The 20828-nt window shown below is 44.8% G+C and overlaps 1 protein-coding gene across 1 annotated transcript in view; it reads right to left on the reverse strand.

The window, feature by feature from the left end:
- LOC121586862 (sodium-dependent lysophosphatidylcholine symporter 1-B) overlaps positions 1-20828 on the reverse strand; it is a 73802-nt gene that overhangs the window by 37741 nt on the left and 15233 nt on the right. The window lies entirely within an intron of this gene.

Consider the following 20828-nt stretch of genomic DNA (forward strand, 5'->3'; position numbering starts at 1 on the left):
GCAGGGGAAGGCAGTTCTACCAGTACACAGGCAGGGGAAGGCAGTTCTACCAGTTCACAGGCAGGGGAAGGCAGTTCTACCAGTTCACAGGCAGGGGAAGGCAGTTCTACCAGTATACAGGCAGGGGAAGGCAGTTCTACCAGTACACAGGCAGGGGAAGGCAGTTCTACCAGTACACAGGCAGGGGAAGGCAGTTCTACCAGTACACAGGCAGGGGAAGGCAGTTCTACCAGTATACAGGCAGGGGAAGGCAGTTCTACCAGTCCACAGGCAGGGAAAGGCAGTTCTACCAGTCCACAGGCAGGGGAAGGCAGTTCTACCAGTCCACAGGCAGGGGAAGGCAGTTCTACCAGTACACAGGCAGGGGAAGGCAGTTCTACCAGTACACAGGCAGGGGAAGGCAGTTCTACCAGTATACAGGCAGGGGAAGGCAGTTCTACCAGTTCACAGGCAGGGGAAGGCAGTTCTACCAGTTCACAGGCAGGGGAAGGCAGTTCTACCAGTATACAGGCAGGGGAAGGCAGTTCTATCAGTACACAGGCAGGGGAAGGCAGTTCTACCAGTATACAGGCAGGGGAAGGCAGTTCTACCAGTACACAGGCAGGGAAAGGCAGTTCCACCAGTACACAGGCAGGGGAAGGCAGTTCTACCAGTACACAGGCAGGGGAAGGCAGTTCTACCAGTACACAGGCAGGGGAAGGCAGTTCCACCAGTACACAGGCAGGGAAAGGCAGTTCCACCAGTACACAGGCAGGGAAAGGCAGTTCTACCAGTACACAGGCAGGGAAAGGCAGTTCTACCAGTATACAGGCAGGGGAAGGCAGTTCTACCAGTACACAGGCAGGGGAAGGCAGTTCTACCAGTACACAGGCAGGGGAAGGCAGTTCTACCAGTACACAGGCAGGGGAAGGCAGTTCTACCAGTACACAGGCAGGGGAAGGCAGTTCTACCAGTACACAGGCAGGGGAAGGCAGTTCTACCAGTACACAGGCAGGGGAAGGCAGTTCTACCAGTCCACAGGCAGGGGAAGGCAGTTCTACCAGTACACAGGCAGGGGAAGGCAGTTCTACCAGTACACAGGCAGGGGAAGGCAGTTCTACAGGTACTTAGGAATGATTAGCCGTTTTTCAGCACTGCCAGTAAGAGATGAATGATGTCACTTTAAATGTAATGTGTTATGTAAGGGCTGTGTGAGAAATGTGGGTCAGACAGGTGAAGGATAGGATCATCCCATTATCTTACTCTCCCTGATGCATTCTACCTCACTTCCTGTCGCTTGTGTGCAGATACTCTCCAGTGCACCCCCCTCCTCACACTGCAGCTCACGCTACACACACACACACACACTCTCTCCCCCACAGACTCACACACACACACACACTCTCTCCCCCACAGACTCACACACACACACACTCTCCCCCACAGACACACACACACTCTCCCCCACAGACACACACACACTCTCCCCCACAGACTCACACACACACACACTCTCCCCCACAGACTCACACACACACACACTCTCCCCCACAGACTCACACACACACACACTCTCCCCCACAGACACACACACTCTCCCCCACAGACTCACACACACTCCACCACAGACACACACACACACACACTCTCCCCCACAGACACACACTCCACCACACACACACACACACTCTCCCACAACACACACACACTCCACCACACACACACACACTCTCCCACAACACACACAAACTCTCCACCACAGACACCCACTCTCCCCCCACAGACACACTCACTCTCCTCCACAGACACAGACTCTCCCCCACAGACCCACTCTCCCCCACAGATACCCACACACACTCTCCCCCCACACACACTCTCCCCCCTAGAGACAGACACAGACACACACTCCCCCACAGACACAGACACCCTCCCCCCACAAACACACTCCCTCTTCCCCCACAGACACACACACTCTTCCCCCACAGACACACACACTCTCCCCCCACAGACACACACAAACTCTCCCCACACACACACTCTCCCCCACAGACAGAGACACACACCCTCCCCCCACAGACACCCTTTCCCTTGGCACTCCAGTGGAGACAGACCATGATTATGTCATCCCTGAGTAAAGGGTCACTTTGGGGGAACGGAAGAATGTATATGGTCACTTCCTGTCCCAGTTATGGACTTCCTGTTGCCTGATCGACGCGCACCAACAGAGAGAGGGGCGTGGGGTGTGTGTGTGTGTGTGTGTGTGTGTGTGTGTGTGTGTGTGTGTGTGTGTGTGTGTGTGTGTGTGTGTGTGTATGTATGTATGTGTGTGTGTGTGTGTGTGTGGACCCGCATGAAGGGGAAAAGAGAGGAGTCAGCTTTCCTCAGCAAGAAATGGCCACATCCCATCCGGTCATTGATTGGCTAAGGAGGATATGGTGCAAGCCAGCCACATCATCATCATCATCATCATCATCAGGTGAGGACAGGAAATGTCATATCGGACCACAATACGCCATCATGTGCAACCTGAACTGACAACAGTTCAGTGATTTGTCACACGGCGGAGTAAAACCATGACATTTCTTCAGAACTAGATGATTTGTTTGGCTATTTCAGGTTCAGCCTGCTGGTGGAGATGCCTTAAAGAGGTGTATCAAAAGTGCAACATGTTTCCTCGTCTTGCCTCCTATTGCTTCATCAGCACTAATAAAAAACAAAATGGCCAGGTGAAAACTATCCGGATTGGCTTAAATTAAACCTATTTTCGGACCTACTTTCACATCAAGAGTAGCTTTGTCTCCTTGTCTCTAAAAGCACTGGGCAGGTGGAAGCTCCATTTCCTAATAGGAGTTACTTTCACCGATCAGTGTTTTCAGATCAGTATTGACCTGGGAATGGAGAGAGGAGAGAGGAAGCCACTTCAGACAACTGAGATGCAGCCACTCAATAATGAGTACAGGACTGAGGAGAGAGTGGGTGAGAGAGTACGCCCCACCAACTCATGAGTGTGATGGGTTTTAGTGGCAGGGGGATGGTTGTTAAAAAACGATATATGTGTCAAGGTGGTGTGATCTACGGGATCTCACGGTCTCGCGGACACCGAGCAGAGAGCAGACGCCGGGTTCACATTTAGGGAGAGGTGTGACCGACCCATCAGGAATGTACATAATGTCCCGGTCGGGAGCCTGGCTTAGCCTTCTGTCCACGTCAAAGATCACTTGGCTCTGCCACGTCCCAAAACAAAGGTCCTGAACTGTCTGGGTGTTAGTCCAATGTTCATTGTAGCAAAAAGTCCTGTTTAATATCTGCCTGTACCGGTTTATTGTAGTTCATTGACTAATGCTGTTTCCTTATTATCCAAATGAAGACCAAAATGTTATCAGTTGAATGATTTATTAATTACTAGTGTATGAAATAAAATTCAGTACATAGCATAGAATTTCACACAAGATGTCAACAAATGGTTCAGTTGGGCCTTTCTGAACTGTGTTCTTTTATCCAACTCTGGCTCCAATCTCTGTCTGTTTGCCTGTGACATTAATATATAAAAAGCAGCTCAAAAAGGTCTTATGTGCGATCGGCCTGAGCGCCCGGCCACACCCCCCATGTCTTCCAAATGGAGCAACACCCATCTGAAGTGGACATTATAAAGGCTGGTTCCTGTGCCAACTACCAAGCCTGACTAGCACACTGTAATCCCAAACAGTTGTACTAGCTCATAAGTAATAAGGTCATAACAGTCAAAATGTCGTTATGCAGTTGACCAAACTATAAAGTGTTGAGCTCTGTTGAGATTTATGCCACTTTAATTGAAGAGGGCTCAATATTTTATAGGTAATTTGTGTGGAATCGCTCAAAAAGTTTAGGTAGTGTCATGACGTTATCGACGTAATGACGTTCTGGTGGGTGGGTCATCTCTGCCTCAGGAAAGCTGAGTCAGCCATCTTGAATTTGCCTTGATGCGGGGATGTTTGGGCCGCCCGTGTGGATGTGGAACACAGTTTAATTTGTTTTAATTTGTTTGCAATGCGCACTTTTATGCTGCCCGCTTGAAACCACCACCACCTCCGTTTTTTATCATTAGTCTTATTGCCCTCGTTTTCTGAAGCGCCATCTTATCATCACCTCTGATTTGGTAAGTAACTCTAATGTTGTTTTTGTAGTTTTTTTTTTTTATTGAATTTCGATAGTCTTAAATGTGGAACTGGGAATACATTTGTACAATGTGCACAGTGAATATTTGTTGTAAATAGTTTAAAAATCCAAGTAATTGTAACTTTAGAAGTTGTTAAATATGTGACAAATACGTTACGTTACTTCATCTTACAACGGTGTAACGTTATCAGCGGGGTTTCCTGGATGAACTACATTTCCCATAATGCATGTTTGCCCGGGACATTGACGGTGGAGCAAGGTCCATGAGTTTTCGCTGTTCGCCGGTAATGCAAGTGCGTACTGTGAGTATACTTATTTCAATAAGTGTCTGCTTTACACAGTAAATATTTTACGTTATCGAGCTGTGTGTACGTGTGTGCTAGCGTGAAACGAAACAATGCTAAACAACACAATGTGAGTGTGTTATCATGATGCTAACCAGGCCTGGGTTTGTATTTCTTCCTAGGCTCAAGTGTGTGGTTGTGAGATCATCTCGAAATCCTTTTAACAGTTCAGGTAGGATGTATTATGAAATAGTGTTACTAATAATTGGTTGTATTTTATGTGTTTCCACAGTCGTTCTGTTGCTATTTCTCTAAATGTTTTTATCTCAACTGTGGGGTCAACAGTTGATCACTTGAATCCTTTATTAATACTTTGTTAAATACAAAGAACAACAACAGAAATAGCAGATCTATAAGCACACAACTTTGATGCTTTGCTTGTTAATAACTAACTTGCTTATCTTTTAACATTTTCATTTTTACTATAATTAGTGTACAATGAATGTTTTTGATAGATTTGGAAACTTTTTATCTATATATTCACATTATTATTTTAAAAATGTTTTTTGAAAATTAACAAATCATCTTTGTGCGCATGTTGTGTACAGATATCGGACTACAAAGAGTGCTACAGAGAGCCAGCGTTTCACCATCAGACAGGTGCTAATAGGTGAGTTTTGTAAATTGTGTACTAATAAAAAATAAAAATAAAAGATTTTCGCCTTGAGTTATTCACAATGTTTAGATTTTTTTTGCAGCAGAACAGATTTAATCAAATTACTGATGTGTTAACTGGTTGGCATCATTTTTTTTTATTTTTTTATTTGTTTAAATCAACTTTTGAATAGCCAAAAGTGCAAAACAGGGCTGAAATGGTTTAGACTTTAATCGAAAATATTTAAATTGCAGGCTGAAGTTGGCCCAATGGAGTTGAAGTGCAAGTTGTGTTCTGCAACTTCAAATACCCGGGGACAATTATTTTGGCACTATACTGTACTGCATAGCCAATATTCAAGAGTGTCCCCCCTGCCATGTCTCTATGACAGTTGCATTTGTACTTTTCCATCATTCGAAGCGATGAAAGCTCATCTGTCAAGATGTCATAATGATTCATGTAGAGTAGATGCAACTGAAGGAGCATGTGTTTTTTTTTACATGTCCTTTGTGTAACTTCAAGCAGCCCTTTTCTGAGGAAATTATATTGGGTCATTTGAGAAGTCATTTACGAAGTCATGAGATGGTAGCATGCCCATTCAAGAATTGTAATTACAGAACAAATAGCTACTCAGCGTTTAATGCACACAAAAGTAGAAAACATGGTGGTGATTCAGACTTTGGTGAATGTGTTGTATTGGCAGACAATGATAGTACCCCAGTTGTAGTTGCAGCAGAAAGTCTTGGGGAACACGCTGAAAGTCACAGTGCAGGGACACATTTGATCTTGATGAGGTGAACGGTCAGTGTGACACAGACACTTTAAGAGCCCAGCTGAAGCATAACTTGGCATCGTTATTCCTAAAGATGCCATCTATTCTTCATGTGTCTGACTTGGCATCTCAGGAGATAGTGGAACATTTGACTCAGATATTTTCCTTTGTCCCAACCGATACTCAAACAAGATATTAGAGAGAGGTCTTACAGAGTCATGACATCACTGTCAGTGAAACACTTCTAAATGATGTTGTCAGTACTGTTATGGACAGTAATATTATTGTCAGTGCCACAGCTAAGGGGAAGCAGTTATCCTCAACCAAGAGAAGGAAAACCTTCATCGAAAATAATTACCCTGTGGTAAAGCCTGTACAGTATCTGCTACAGCCAGGACACACAGCAGTGCATGTTCCCATTCTGGAGATTATACAAAAAATCTTCAATCATACAGATATTCTGGACAAAATTAAAGAAACAAAAGTGGCACAAAACAGTCATTATGTAAGCCACCAAGATGGCTTGTACTTCAAAGAGAACACATTCTTGTCTTCAGATGAGTTAACGATAACACTCATTTTGTACATTGATGATTTGGAAATAGCCAATCCACTTGGCACATCACGGAAAATACACAAAATCTGTTCAGTATACTGGACTCTTGCTGATCTTGCCAGTAAATACCGATCAGCCCTGCATGTAATTCAGCTTGCAGCTTTATGTAAAGTGGCTGACATACAGACATTTGGCTATGAAAAAGCACTTGGTCCTTTGCTGAGAGACCTCCGTACCCTTGAACAAGACGGGGTATTCATTGAGTCTATTGGTAAGGTAGTTCAAGGAACAGTCATGTGTGTGGTGTCTGACAATCTTGCAGCCCATGATTTTGGCAGGCTTTTCAAAGTCTTTTAGAGCAGAATATTTTTTGCAGATTCTGCACAGCGACACAAGCTAAACTTCAGACTCATGAAGTTGCAAGTGGCGAGTTCAGTCTTAGGACAAAAAGACAGCCATAATAGTGATGTGCATGCTGTAATGCATGGGGGTAGTCAGAGTCAAAATGGTGTTCAGGCAGATTGTGTCCTGAGCCAGCATCTAGAGCATTTTCATACGGTCACTGGCTTTCCACCTGATGCCCTCCACAATCTTTTTGAGGGCATTGTGCCCGTAGAGCTCGCCCTGTGTATCGGAGAGATGATCCGTTGCATATACTTCACCCTTGAATATTTGAACGAGATAATTCTATCGTTTCCATACCAGCACACAGACAAGCTTGACAAACCTCATAAAATACCACAGACCTTCGCTGTAAAGAAAAGCATTTGGTGGTAACGGCCATGAAAATGCCACATTGCTTAGACTGCTCCCTTTGATTATTGGGACTTCAGTTCCTGAAGAGGATGGAGCATGGACTGTGCTAATGGACTTAAAAGAGGTAGTAGAGTTATCGCTGTGCACAGAATTCACAGAGGAGTCCATCCAGTATTTACAGTCCAAGATACAGGATCATAGAGAGATGCTGAAAGAAGCCTTTCCAGATTTCAAACTCCGTCCTAAGCATCACTACATTGAGCACTATCCTGACCTTGTACGCCGTTTTGGGCCCCTTGTACACTTGTGGACAATGAGGTTTGAGGGTAAAAACCGTTTTTTTCAAGAGAGTTGTACACGACACACAAAACTTTAAAAAATGTGTTAAAAACACTTGCAGACAGGCATCAATACATGGTAGCATACCATCTCAGTGCCTCCGGATTCTTCAAACCTCACCAGCGGACATCAAATGTCTCTTCTGTACTGGTATCAATGCTTCCAAATGTTGCCAAGACACACATTGAACAAATAACAGCAAGCAATGTTATTTACAGCACATCAAAAGGTCTGCATTGATGGAACTGACTTTGATGTAGGAATGTTTTTGTCCGTGGGACAAGAGGGAGGACTGCCTAATTACTGTAGAATTGAACAGGTTCTCCTGGTTAACAGTAGTGTTGTCTTTCTTTGCCAAGAGCAACCATCACACTACATTGAACACCTGAGATCTTACGAACTTTTCCCAAACAATCTGGCTGTTCACACCCCATCAGAGCAAAAATGACAAAACACCTCTCTGCGCTTACAACATAGATGGAAGATTGCTCTTGACACCCAAACGTTTTAATATTATTACACTGAAGATTAGTATGTTACACTGTTTGCCTCTTCTACCTCAGATTTAATACATTGATTGTTAATAGATAAACATCACAACGTTGACGTATTGCCAAGCCCAAGTTTTTGTACTGTACTTGTGGGAAACGACTGTTGAATTCATGCACTATACATGTTTAATGTTGTGTGACCTAATGCTTACCTTGATGTTGCCAGTTGAAGTACGGCACAGTAGAAACCAGTACTTTTATTTGAATGTTTTATTTTTAAAAAAAGTGAGTTGCAGCCTTCAAGGTACAGTAAGTGCCAAAACGTTTTAAATGGCTCCACATTCTAATAGTTGTCATTGCTGTTGAGGGTGGATTATAATTAGAATCTTATTGAATTTTATCATGAAGCCTTTGTGAGTTTTTATCATAATGTTTACTGAATAATGTGATATGGAGACCCAAAATACTGAATCTACCCTCTGTAGCAATGACCACTATCAGAATATGGAACTATTAACACTTAATGTACTTTAAAACGCATTTTGTTTTTATGGAGTCATTTCCTTTTCCTTTTTTGTTTTAATTTATGACAAGCACTTTGTTTTGACTGAGCTCCTTTTGATTCGTGCCTTTTTAAAAGCACATTGTGTTGAATAAAAAAAAAGTTAAATTGTCACTGTGGTGTCACTTTCATGTTTTCTAACATTATTCGCTGATTATAATTGTGTAATGGACCAAACATCAGTATTTCAGTTTAGAATTAATTTTGATTGCATGTCCCACATTATGAGTTGAAGAATATTGAACATTTTGAGAGAATTACTCCCTAATTATAAGTTGAGGAATATCAATATTTATAAGATAACATTGAGATAATTTAAGGCAACTGTAAATGTAATTTTTATTTTATGTAAACTTAAAACATTTAAAAACATCACTAAAATATTTTTGTGTAATCTGTTACAAAATAATTTTTGAGTTATGTGAACTTATTAGGGTTTACAGTGCATAGTCTAGCACACACGTGGTGAGTCTTTGCCCCTACCCACCACACAGTATAACCTAGCCCTGGGCTCTCCAACCTTGTGGTTAAGAGCGTTGTGCCAGTAACCGAAAGGTCTGCTGGTTCTAATCCCCGAGCCGACTAGGTGAAAAATCTGTCGATGTGCCCTTGAGCAAGGCACTTAACCCTAATTGCTCCTGTAAGTCGCTCTGGATAAGAGCGTCTGCTAAATGACTAAAATGTAAATGTAAATGTAAATGTTCCTGGAGAGCTCCCGTCCTGCAGGGTTTTGCTCCAACCCTAATCTAGCGCACCTGATTCTAATAATTAGCAGGTTGATAAGCTGAATCAGACAACTGGGGTTGGAGCGAAAACCTACAGGAGGGTATCGCTCCAGGAACAGGGTTGGAGAGCCCTGGGCTAGGTTATAACCAGAAGCATAGAACAGGCGCCTACCTAGGGAGTCTAACCCGGACGCTTATAAGAAATCCCGCTATGACCTCCGACGAACCATCAAACAGGCAAAGAGTCAATACAGGTCTAAGATTGAATCATACTACACTGGCTCTGACGCTCGTCGGATGTGGCAGGGCTTGAAAACTATTACAGACTACAAAGGGAAGCACAGCCGCGAGCTGCCCAGTGACACAAGCCTACCAGACGAGCTAAACCACTTCTATGCTCGCTTCGAGGCAAGCAACACTGAAGCATGCATGAGAGCACCAGCTGTTCCGGACGACTATGTGATCACGCTCTCCGTAGCCGATGTGAGTAAGACTTTTAAGCAGGTCAACATTCACAAGGCCGCAGGGCCAGACGGATTACCAGGACGTGTACTCCGAGCATGTGCTGACCAACTGGCAAGTGTCTTCACTGACATTTTCAACATGTCCCTGACTGAGTCTGTAATACCAACATGTTTCAAGCAGACCACCATAGTCCCCGTGCCCAAGAACTCTAAGATAACCTGCCTAAATGACTACCGACCCGTGGCACTGACGTCTGTAGCCATGAAGTGCTTTGAAAGACTGGTCATGGCTCACATCAACAGCATAATCCCAGAAACCCTAGACCCACTCCAATTTGCATACCGCCCCAACAGATCCACAGATGATGCAATCTCTATCGCACTCCACACTGCCCTTTCCCACCTGGACAAGAGGAACACCTACGTGAGAATGCTATTCATTGACTACAGCTCAGCATTCAACACCATAGTGCCCTCAAAGCTCATCACTAAGCTAAGGATCCTGGGACTAAACACCTCCCTCTGCAACTGGATCCTGGACTTCCTGACGGGCCGCCCCCAGGTGGTAAGGGTAGGTAACAACACATCTGCCACACTGATCCTCAACACGGGGGCCCCTCAGGGGTGCGTGCTCAGTCCCCTCCTGTACTCTCTGTTCACCCATGACTGCATGGCCAGGCACGACTCCAACACCATCATTAAGTTTGCCGACGACACAACAGTGGTAGGCCTGATCACCGACAACGATGAGACAGCCTATAGGGAGGAGGTCAGAGATCTGGCCGTGTGGTGCCAGGACAACAACCTCTCCCCTCAACGTGACCAAGACAAAGGAGATGATTGTGGACTACAGGAAAAAAAAGAGGACTGAGCACGCCCCCATTCTCATCGACGGGGCTGTAGTGGAACAGGTTGAGAGCTTCAAGTTCCTTGGTGTCCACATCACCAACGAACTATCATGGTCCAAACACACCAAGACAGTCGTGAAGAGGGCACGACAAAGCCTATTCCCCCTCAGGAGACTAAAAAGATTTGGCATGGGTCCTCAGATCCTCAAAAAAATTCTACAGCTGCACCATCGAGAGCATCCTGACTGGTTGCATCACCGCCTGGTATGGCAACTGCTTGGCCTCTGACCGCAAGGCACTACAGAGGGTAGTGCGTACGGCCCAGTACATCACAGGGGCAAAGCTCCCTGCCATCCAGGACCTCTATACCAGGCGGTGTCAGAGGAAGGCCCTCAAAATTGTCAAAGACTCCAGTCACCCTAGTCATAGACTGTTCTCTCTGCTACCGCACGGCAAGCGGTACCGGAGTGCCAAGTCTAGGTCCAAAAGACTTCTCAACAGCTTCTACCCCCAAGCCATAAGACTCCTGAACAGCTAATCATGGCTACCCGGACTATTTGCACTGCCCCCCACCCCATACTTTTTACGCTGCTGCTACTCTGTTAAGTATTTATGCATAGTCACTTTAACTCTACCCACATGTACATATTACCTCAACTACCTCAACTAGCCGGTGCCCCCGCACATTGACTATGCAACGGTACCCCCCTGTATATATAGCCTCCCTACTGTCACTTTATTCTATTGTATATATAGCCTCCCTACTGTCACTTTATTTTTACTTCTGCTCTTTTTTTCTCAACACTTTTGTTGTTGTTTTATTCTTACTTTTTTGTTTAAAATAAATGCACTGTTGGTTAAGGGCTGTAAGTAAGCATTTCACTGTAATGTCTGCACCTGTTGTATTCGGCGCATGTGACCAATAAAATTTGATTTGATTTGATTTGATTTGATTACTTCCTCCTGCCACTAAAATAGTTGACCGAGGGAGAGTCAGAGTTAAACTTATTTAAAGTCAAATAACTATTAGGAGTTGGCTTAGCAAACACTCGTAGCGACATGCTCATCTTAATAAAGGGATGGGGTTAAGCTTGTTTCGAATGAAGCAGAGATAGTGAGGTTATAAGGACTTTTATGACCTCCGGTAATTATGATAGCAGAGCAGTATAGTATGGCGTGTCATGTGGGTGACGACTTGTATTCAAACACAGTAGTGGGAAAACCTAGCCAACGTGTCCCAAACCTAGCCAACGTGTCCCACACCTAGCCAACGTGTCCCACACCTAGCCAACGTGGTTCTCAAGAAATTCTTCATACCTATTCAGTGGCTATCACATGAAGGAAATTATATAGGATTATTGGATCAGTTAAATGTCAATGCTTTCTATTCAATTAAACATAGCTTGCAGGATAAGTGTAAACATGGCTTATCTTAGAAAACCAGACTTTCTGGTAATGTTGACAAAAGTAATGATGTTGAAATAACCAAGTTATGAATCCAGTGACATTAAACAGTGCAAAAAAGAAAAATAGATAACGTGGTCTAAAAGACTAGGACTTCTAGTAATTACATTTGACACAGCAGTGTAGGCCTAGTTATTAAAGCTATTAGTGTTAGGAAACGTGTATAAATCTGATCTAAATGTATAAAGCTATGGGCTACTCCTACTTGGAGGTAAACCTAAAGTAAAATCTAGATGCGGAGCCCTCTGGGAAGCATAACTCTGCCTAGTCCCGTAGTCGCAGCTCCACTGGAAATCATTGACACGGCGCTCATACCTTCAGCTCTCGATCCCCTCAAGCTTCTCCACATCTGTTGAACTGCAGTAACCCCTTCAGATTCCTCAGCCACCCTTTAAAAAAATTATATACAGCCGTGTCTTATTGGTCCAGCCCACAACACACCACCAGTTTCAGCCAATCAGAGCTCTCCTACCCTCCCAAACACTATGAAGAGACTGGAGTTCTCTGCTCCTCCCCCTCTCTGTCTCTCTTCCTCCCAGCCCCTAGACACTAATTAAGTCACCTCAAGATTCATGCCTGTTCTGAACCAAAGCCTCTTGTTTGACTACAGTGGTCACTCCTCTACCCTCGAACCGATCCTTTTTCACCTCTCAGTCAAAGTACAAGGGACAGATCCTCTCAACATCTAGGACAAAACACATATTGACTGACTGAACTTGAATCTTCTTCCTCCATTCTTCCCCCTCAGAATACTTCAGAATGAGGATACCAGAGAGATGTAAGAAACAGATTATCAAGCTGCATCCTGCTTGAACCGATTCGCTAAATTCGATTGAATCGTTTGATCTATGTCTGCATGACTGAGGTTATAGATGGGCTCAGCGTCTTGAACCTCCAAGAATCACTGAGCTTAATAGCGACTGACTGTGTTGCACATTTTTCACTGTGAGCTTAACGGTGACTGTTGGAGTCACTGTGAGCTTAACGGTGACTGTTGGAGTCACTGTGAGCTTAACGGTGACTGTTGGAGTTTTCACACTGTGGTTTTGTGTGTTTGACTCATCTTGTCTCAGTCTGACATTTCCACTTCTGATTTGTTGACAGAAATCGGTTCCTTGTCTGACAATTATTTAGGTGAGATCATTACAGACCTACCTACCACAGACAATGGATGACTGGAAAGGAAACCACAGACATCAGTTAAATCATGTTCATGACCAACTCGGGTTTGTCTGTCAGACAGAGTATAAGGGACAGATCCTCTCAACATCTAGGACATAACACATCTTGACTGACTGAACTTGAATCTTCTTCCTCCATTCTTCCCCACTCTTTCCCCTCAGAATACTTCAGAATGAGGATACCAGAGAGATGTAAGAAACAGATGATCACGCTGCATCCTGCTTGAACCGATTCGCTAAATTCCATTGAATCGTTTGATCTATGTCTGCATGACTGAGGTTATAGATGGGCTCAGCGTCTTGAACCTCCAAGAATCACTGAGCTTAATAGCGACTGACTGTGTTGCACATTTTTCACTGTGAGCTTAACGGTGACTGTTGGAGTCACTGTGAGCTTAACGGTGACTGTTGGAGTCACTGTGAGCTTAACGGTGACTGTTGGAGTCACTGTGAGCTTAACGGTGACTGTTGGAGTCACTGTGAGCTTAACGGTGACTATTGGAGTCACTGTGAGCTTAACGGTGACTGTTGGAGTCACTGTGAGCTCAACGGTGACTGTTGGAGTCACTGTGAGCTCAACAGTGACTGTTGGAGTCACTGTGAGCTTAACGTGACTGTTGGAGTCACTGTGGTCTTAACGGTGACTGTTGGAGTCACTGTGAGCTTAACGGTGACTGTTGGAGTCACTGTGAGCTTAACTGTGACTGTTGGAGTCACTGTGAGCTTAACGGTGACTGTTGGAGTCACTGTGATCTTAACGGTGACTGTTGGAGTCACTGTGAGCTTAACGGTGACTGTTGGAGTCACTGTGAGCTTAACGGTGACTGTTGGAGTCACTGTGAGCTTAACAGTGACTGTTGGAGTCACTGTGAGTTTAACGGTGACTGTTGGAGTTTTCACACTGTGGTTTTGTGTGTTTGACTCATCTTGTCTCAGTCTGACATTTCCACTTCTGATTTGTTGACAGAAATCGGTTCCTTGTCTGACAATTATTTAGGTGAGATCATTACAGACCTACCTACCACAGACAATGGATGACTGGAAAGGAAACCACAGACATCAGTTAAATCATGTTCATGACAAGCCAGCCAAGCCAGCCAAGCCAGCCAAGCCAGCCAAGCCAGCCCAGACAGACAGGACTGGACCTAGCCCACATAGACAGACTGTACCCAGACCTGCCTGCCCGTGAGGGAGTCTCCGTGTACCTGTGTGTTTATGTGAGGGGGACTCAGATACTAAGAGTGTAGACTACGGTGCTAGGTGGGTCACTACGGTGCTAGGTGGGTCACTACGGGGCTAGGTGGGTCACTACGGGGCTAGGTGGGTCACTACGGGGCTAGGTGGGTCACTACGGGGCTAGGTGGGTCACTACGGGGCTAGGTGGGTCACTATGGGGCTAGGTGGGTCACTATGGTGCTAGGTGGGTCACTACGGTGCTAGGTGGGTCACTACGGGGCTAGGTGGGTCACTACGGGGCTAGGTGGGTCACTACGGGGCTAGGTGGGTCACTATGGTGCTAGGTGGGATGGGCTGAGGGGTGGGATTAAGAGCATACTGTATGTTCAGTAATGTATTATTGTGATTGCTGTATATAAAAGTACCAAAAAAGCAGTCAAAATACAAATATAAAATTATATTTGTGTGCGCCGAAGAGGAAGTGTTAATAATAAAAAAATAAAAAGAGTGTAGACTTGTGCACGAGAGAAGCACCTGATCACCGACAACGATGAGACAGCCTATAGGGAGGTGGTCAGAGACCAGAGTGTGGTGCCAGAACAACAAGTCAAGAAGGACAAGGAAATCAACGTCAAAAAGACAAAAGGAGCTGATCGTGGACGACAGGAAACTGAGGGCCGAACACGCCCCCATCCACATCGACAGGGCCGTAGTGGAGCGGGTCGAGAGCTTCAAGTTCCTGTTTCCACATCACTATGGATTTATAATAATAATATAATAATAATAATAATAATAATAATAATAATAATAATAATAATAATAATATGCCATTTAGCAGACGCTTTTATCCAAAGCGACTTACAGTCATGCGTGCATAAATTTTTGTGTATTGGTGGTCCCGGGGATCGAACCCACTACCTTGGCGTTACAAGCGCCATGCTCTACCAGCTGAGCTACAGAGGACCACCATTTATCATGGTCAAAACACACCAACATGGTCGTGAAGAGGGCACGACCACACCTCTTCCCCCTCAGGAGGCTCAAAAGATTTGGCATGAGCCCTCAGATCCTCAAAAGGTTCTACAGCTGCACCATTGATAGCATCTTGACCCGACCGCAAGGCGCTACAGAGGGTAATGCATACGGTCCAGTGTATCACTGGAGCCGAGCTCCCTGCCATCCAGGACCTCTATACAAGGCGGTCTCAGAGGAAGGCCCTAAAGATTGTCAAGACTCCAGCCACCCAAGTCATAGACTGTTTTCTCTGCTACCGCACGGCAAGCGGCACTGATGCAAGTCTGGAACCAACAGTACCCTGAAAAAGCTTCTACCCCCAAGCCATAAGATTGCTAAATAGTTAGTCCGGGAAGCTTTTAACTATCTGCCTTGACCCTTTTTGCACTTTTGACTCATCACATACGCTGCTGCTTACTATCTGTCACTTTATTCCTAGTTACACAGTGCCTTGCAAAAGTATTCAACCCCCTTGCAGTTTTTCCTATTTTGTTGCATTACAACCTGTAATTTAAATTGATTTTTATTTGGATTTCATGTAATGGACATACACAAATTAGTCCAAATTGGTGAAGTGAAATAAATAAATAAAATTGTTTCAAAAAATTCGAAAAAATAAATAAGTGGTGCATGCATATGTATTCACCCCCTTTACTATGAAGCCCCTAAATAAGATCTGGGGCAACCAATTACCTTCAGAAGTCACATAATTAGTTAAATAAAGTCCACCTGTGTGGAATCTAAGTGTCACATGATTTGTCACATGATCTCAGTATATATACACCTGTTCTGAAAGGCCCCGGAGTCTGCAACACCACTAAGCAAGGGCCACCCACCAAAACTCACGGACCAGGCAAGGAGGGCATTAATCAGACAGGCAACAAAGAGACCAAAGATAACCCTGAAGGAGCTGCAAAGCTCCACAGTGGAGATTGGAGTATCTGTCCATAGGACCACTTTAAGCCATACACTGCACAGAGCTGGGCTTTATGGAAGAGTGGCCAGAAAAAAAGCCATTGCTTAAAGAAAAAAATAAGCAAATACGTTTGGTGTTCGCCAAAAGGCATGTGGGAGACTCCCCAAACATATGGAAGAAGGTACTCTGGTCAGATGAGACTAAAATTGAGCTTTTTGGCCATCAAGGAAAACACTGTGTCTGGCGCAAACCCAACACCTCTCATCACCCTGAGAACACCATCCCCACAGTGAAGCATGGTGGTGACAGCATCATGCTGTGGGGATGTTTTTCATCAGCAGGGACTGGGAAACTGGTCAGAATTGAAGGAATGATGGATGGCACTAAATACAGGGAAATTCTTGAGGGAAACCTGCTTCAGTCTTCCAGAGATTTGAGACTGGGACGGAGGTTCACCTTCCAGCAGGACAATGACCCTAAGCATACTGCTAAAGCAACACTCGAGTGGTTTAAGGGGAAACATTTAAATGTCTTGGAATGGCCTAGTCAAAGCCCAGACCTCAATCCAATGGAGAATCTGTGGTATGACTTAAAGATTGCTGTACACCAGCGGAACCCATCCAACTTGAAGGAGCTGGAGCAGTTTTGCCTTGAAGAATGGGCAAAAATCCCAGTGGCTAGATGTGCCAATCTTACAGAGACATACCCCAAGAGACTTGCAGCTGTAATTGCTGCAAAAGGTGGATCTACAAAGTTTTGACTTTGGCGGGGTGAATAGTTATGCACGCTCAAGTTCTGTTTTGTCTTATTTCTTGTTTTGTTTCTTATTTGTTTCACAATAAAAATGATTTTAGCTTCTTCAAAGTGGTAGGCATGTTGTGTAAATCAAATGATACAAACCCCCCAAAAAATCAATTTTAATTCCAGGTTGTAAGGCAACAAAATAGGAAAAATGCCAAGGGGGGTGAATACTTTTGCAAGCCCCTGCATCTACCTCAATTACCTCATACCCCTGTACATCAACTCCGTACTGGTACCCTGTGTATATAGCCAAGTTACAAAAAGGGACACCTAGTCAGTTGCAGAACTGAATGCATTCAACCAAAATGTGTCTTCCACATTCACCCCAAACCCTCCGACTCTGCCTTAAATCGACACCCACGGCAACCGGGGAGCAGTTGCCTTGCTCAAGGGCAGAACGTCAGCTTTTTAACATTTTTATTAACCTTGCCAGCTCGGGGATTCGAACCAATGACCTTTCAATTACTAGCCAAATGCTCTTAACTTTCCGGAAGTTACCGTTACTCATTTTTATACTCATTGTTTATTGTTACGTGTTTAACTTTTCTATTATTTCTCTATTTTCTTTCTCTCTGCGTTGTGGGGAAAGGCCCGGAAGCATTTCACTGTTAGTCCACACCTGTTGTTTACAAAGCACGTGACAAATAACATTTGAGATGAGCATAGTATGTTCAGACAAAGACAAATCGCTCAAGTGCAAATATCCTAGTGATTCTGGATTCAGTGATAAGTTATTTCAGAATTGAATGTCACACATTTTTTTTTTTTTATGTTGAGTGGGCATGCTTCTTACATGGAGGATGATTGCCTTCAGAATCAGCAGACCTCTACGACAGTCAGTCTGGTCATTGGGTCTAACTGTGTAATCAGTAGACCTCTACGACAGTCAGTCTGGTCATTGGGTCTAACTGTGTAATCAGTAGACCTCTACGACAGTCAGTCTGGTCATTGGGTCTAACTGTGTAATCAGTAGACCTCGATGACAGTCAGTCTGGTCATTGGGTCTAACTGTGTAATCAGTAGACCTCGATGACAGTCAGTCTGGTCATTGGGTCTAACTGTGTAATCAGTAGACCTCGATGACAGTCAGTCTGGTCATTGGGTCTAACTGTGTAATCAGTAGACCTCTACGACAGTCAGTCTGGTCATTGGATCTAACTGTGTAATCAGTAGACCTCTACGACAGTCAGTCTGGTCATTGGGTCTAACTGTGTAATCAGTAGACCTCTACGACAGTCAGTCTGGTCATTGGGTCTAACTGGGTAATCAGTAGACCTCTACGACAGTCAGTCTGGTCATTGGGTCTAACTGGGTAATCAGTAGACCTCCACGACAGTCAGTCTGGTCATTGGGTCTAACTGGGTAATCAGTAGAACTCTACGACAGTCAGTCTGGTCATTGGGTCTAACTGTGTAATCAGTAGACCTCTACGACAGTCAGTCTGGTCATTGGGTCTAACTGTGTAATCAGTAGACCTCGATGACAGTCAGTCTGGTCATTGGGTCTAACTGTGTAATCAGTAGACCTCGATGACAGTCAGTCTGGTCATTGGGTCTAACTGGGTAATCAGTAGACCTCCACGACAGTCAGTCTGGTCATTGGGTCTAACTGGGTAATCAGTAGAACTCTACGACAGTCAGTCTGGTCATTGGGTCTAACTGTGTAATCAGTAGACCTCGATGACAGTCAGTCTGGTCATTGGGTCTAACTGTGTAATCAGTAGACCTCGATGACAGTCAGTCTGGTCATTGGGTCTAACTGTGTAATCAGTAGACCTCGATGACAGTCAGTCTGGTCATTGGGTCTAACTGTGTAATCAGTAGACCTCGATGACAGTCAGTCTGGTCATTGGGTCTAACTGTGTAATCAGTAGACCTCGATGACAGTCAGTCTGGTCATTGGGTCTAACTGGATAATCAGTAGACCTCCACGACAGTCAGTCTGGTCATTGGGTCTAACTGGGTAATCAGGCCATTTGTAATGATGCTGTGCTAGGTTGGCAGGTTCGGGAGAGGACAGAGGGAGCTGTGCATGGTAGCCTAGGGTCAGAGGAAGTCATAATGGCACCGGAGGAGATGGCTGCCGTTTTACGGCCCCCTAACCAATTGTGCTATTATATGTGTTTTTTTGCATTATTTGTCATTTATTCTGTACATCATGTTTCTGCACCAAAAAGACGTGAAGGATATTCTACAGACACCCGACAAGGCCCAAATCCCCATCATTCGCATGAGAAAGAGACGGAGATATCGTGGACGTAGGTCGGGGTGCCCTGTAAGGATCCGACAGCAAGCGAGTAATCTGCCTCTACCATATTTCCTATTAGCCAACGTACAATCATTGGAAAACAAAATAGACGACCTACGATCACGGATATCCTACCAACGAGACATTAAAAACTGTAATATCTTATGTTTCACCGAGTCGTGGCTGAACGACGACATGGACAACATACAGCTAGCGGGATATACGCTACATCGGCAGGATAGAACGGCTGACTCCGGTAAGACAAGGGGTGGCGGTGTATATTTGTAAACAACAGCTGGTGCACAAAATCTAATACTAAGGAAGTCTCAAGGTTTTGCTCGCCTGAGGAAGAGTCATGATAAGCTGTAGACCACACTATTTACCAAGAGAGTTTATCTATATTTTTCGTAGCTGTCAATTTACCACCACAAACCGATGCTGGCACTAAGACTGCACTCAACGAGCTGTATAAGGCCATAAGCAGGAAAATGCTCATCCAGAGGCAGCGCTCCTAGTGGCCGGGGACTTTAATGCAGGGAAACTTAAATCTGTTCTACCTCATTTCTACCAGCATGTTAAATGTGCAACCAGAAAAAAATAATATATATATATTCTAGACCCCCTTACACCACACACAGACGCGTACAAAGCTCTCCCTCGCCCTCCATTTGACAAATCTGACCATAATTATATTCTCCTGATTCCTGCTTATAAGCAAAAACTAAAGCAGGAAGCACCAGTGACTTGGTTAATAAGGAAGTGGTTAGATGATGCAGATGCTAAGCTACAGGACTGTTTTTCTAGCACAGACTGGCAACTGCTCGGCCTCCGACCGCAAGGCACTACAGAGGGTAGAGCGTACGGCCCTGTACATCACTGGGGCCAAGCTTCCTGCCATCTAGGACCTCTATACCAGGCGGTGTCAGAGGAAGGCCCTAACAATTGTTAAAGACTCCAGCCACCCTAGTCATAGACTGTGCTCTCTGCTACCACATGGCAAGCGGTACCGGAGTGCCAAGTCTAGGTCCAAAAGGCTTCTTAACAGCTTCTACCCCCAAGCCATAAGACTCCTGAACAGCTAATCATGGCTACCCGGACTATTTGCACTGCCCCCCCCCACCCACTCTTTTTACGCTGCTGCTACTCTGTTAATTATTTATGCATAGTCACTTTAACTCTACCCACATGTACATATTACCTCAATTACTTCGACTAACCAGTGCCCCCGCACCCTGTATATAGCCTCCTTACTGTTATTTCACATTGACTCTGTACCGGTACCCCCTGTATATAGCCTCCCTACTGTTATTTCACATTGACTCTGTACCGGTACCCCCTGTATATAGCCTCCCTACTGTTATTTCACATTGACTCAGTACCGGTACCCCCTGTATATAGCCTCCCTACTGTTATTTCACATTGACTCAGTACCGGTACCCCCTG

This window comes from Coregonus clupeaformis, chromosome 17, assembly GCF_020615455.1.
Source record: "Coregonus clupeaformis isolate EN_2021a chromosome 17, ASM2061545v1, whole genome shotgun sequence".
Taxonomy (NCBI): Eukaryota; Metazoa; Chordata; class Actinopteri; order Salmoniformes; family Salmonidae; genus Coregonus; species Coregonus clupeaformis.